We start from the raw sequence: 2746 nt of genomic DNA on the forward strand, positions 1-2746 counted from the left end.
TCTCTCTCTCTCTCTCTCTCTCTCTCTCTCTCTCTCTCTCTCTCCCTCTCTCTCTTTCTCTCCTGAGTGTTGGGGCACCTTCTTCATTCTCCTACTGCTGTGCCTTCCCTTAAGTTGTTTCTATCGGGGAATTTTATCACAGCAACACAACAGAAACTAATACAGGGTCCCTGGGTCAAGCATCCAGAACAAACAACAGAGTTCAAAGACATTTGGCCTTTTAACAAAAGAGTCACAAAAACAATGATTATCTTTCACTGTTCATAATTATGAACAACAATCATAATAAATGAAGCATAAGTGCACTCAACCCTTTAAAGTTGCAAAGCTTGAGAAAGTTCCTTGCATAGGGTTTCAGGATTGTGTCTGCTGCCTGTGGTTTTTATTAAATAGTATTTAAGTAAGCCTAATAAATGAATCCACTAGCATCAGTTCTAATAAGAATTGAAATGAGTGTGTGTGTGTGTGTGTGTGTGTGTGTGTGTGTGTTTGGTAGGTGTTTTCTGTTACATTTTCTAGCATCAGTAGGAATGAAGGCAATATAGAACCCATTAGAAGGGACGGGGTAGAGGTGTGAAAATGTGAGGTCTGTTTCCTCTGGGAAGATTGGATTTTTCTATTTTGTGTATGAGTGCTGGCTACATGTATGTATGTCTATCACTTGTGTGTCTAGTACCCACCGAAGTTGGCAGGGAGTATTACATCCCTTGGAGCTTGGGTCACAGACAGTTTTGCACGACCATGTGGGTGCTGGGAATTGAACCCAGGACCTCTGAAAGAGCAACAAATGCTCTTAAGAACTGGGCTATCTCCCTAACTCCTATGTATCTTTTAATAAAATATTGCCTATGTATTTGTTCCTGATGACATTGTTGGGGCCATGGTTTACTGTCATAGAGGTTTTCTTGTTCCCGTCTTGATGAATAATTCAACACATTAAATCTTTTTGAGAAAGCAAACAAGAAATAGTTAAATGTGAAATAAAAATTAGCCAATTGGACTATGTCTTAACTCTGTAGAAAGAGAAGGCAATTTTTTATATTCGTGAGACCGTTTATTTAAAGCAGATATTTCAGATAGCCACCTATTCAATAATCATACAGGAATAAAGTAAAATGGGACAAAAATAAAATGATCAGTTATAGAAGCTATTTTCACTTGGCAAAATATGGATGAATTCTGTGCTTATTTTGGACTAGCATGTATTGTTGGACACATTAATGAGGTTCAAAATCGATGGCTCCACATGTACATACGGTGTGTAGACATCCAACCAACTCAAAATATATGAAAGAAGTATGTTCAGGATGAGGTATCTCAGTCCTCCATATGTGGAATCTCCAACATTAAAATAGAGTTGGACCACTATACCTGTAACTGCTATCACTCAGAAAAGATCGGTTAAGCAAGCGGAGTCTGATTCAAGACTGTGATGCTACAGATGAGGGGTGTTAGAAATTGGCCTCTCTATGGTCCAATCCGTTTTGTAATAAGTCATAATTTTCTGGAAGCTAAAGAAAGAAAAAGATTCTTTTTTCATAGTCTAAGAAGTCAGTTTGAAACTGTTGGGTTCTCAGCTAAGAACATTTCTAGGCCTGGGCTCTAGTTTTATGAGTGGAAGCCAATGATAACAACTGAGAGCTTTTTCTATATTAAATGTGAATCACACATGCCAGTGAACTTTCAGGGAAGTTCACACACGCAGTCTTCATAGCTAAGCTGCTACACTGTTTTGTTTTAGTTTGTGTTGGTTGTCTAGCGTTTTCCTAGGATTCGAGTGCTTGTTTTTCATGATCCTAAGTCAGAGTAGTTGGAGGAAGTTGAAAGTACTTTTTTGGAGTGAGGCAGCAAAGTTGATACAGGAGAAGTATCCACATGGAAGGTAAATAATAAAAATGTCTAATAGGGAAATAAGAGTAAGACCAAATTATTGGAGCAGTAAGTTTTAGACTTAGTTTCTGTATTAGTCGCTTTGCTGTTGCTAAAGCTGTGACTGCACAGCATAGAAGAGTTTCTTTGGCTCCTAGGTACAGAGGGTTGGTGTCTGTAATGGCCGGGACAACATGGTAGCTTCTCTGCTGGCATGGGAACGCACATCACTGTAAACACATAGCTTAGACAGCTCTGAATAGTGAGTGGATTTGGGCTCTGAAAGCCAGGCCCAAGTGACAGGTTTCCTCACACACGCTACACCTCCTAAAACTCCCTCAAACAGTGCCACTAACTGGAGACCAGTTATTCAAATTTAGAAGCCTTTGGGAAATATTTTTATGCAGACATTTGCTTTCTACTCCTTGACTCCCATGGGCAGCTGGCCATGTCATAATGTAAAATGCATTCAGTCCAACTTCAAAAATCCCCATGGTCTTTCATAGAACTAACACTATTTAAAAGTTTGAAGTCTCTTCTGAGGTTCAAGATAACATTAATTGTGAACATGCTGTTAAAACAAAAAAAGAACCTCACAACTTACATACTTCTAATATATAATTCAGAATATACATTACCATTCCAAAAGGGAAGAATTGGGGCTTGGTGAGGAAATAATAGACCAAAGCAAGAGTGAAACCCAGCAGAGCAAGCACCAAATCCTATCGCTTCATATCCAGTGACTGGGACTTTAATTTCAAAGAGTTTAGATGTCTCCAACCCTCCAGCTTTGCTGCTCACAGTCTCTCTTGAGATGTTTGCACTCTCTGTAGGAAGCTATTCTTGACAGACACTGTGGCTCTGCCATGTCCAATGT

Source organism: Microtus ochrogaster, chromosome 1, assembly GCF_000317375.1.
Source record: "Microtus ochrogaster isolate Prairie Vole_2 chromosome 1, MicOch1.0, whole genome shotgun sequence".
Lineage (NCBI taxonomy): Eukaryota > Metazoa > Chordata > Mammalia > Rodentia > Cricetidae > Microtus > Microtus ochrogaster.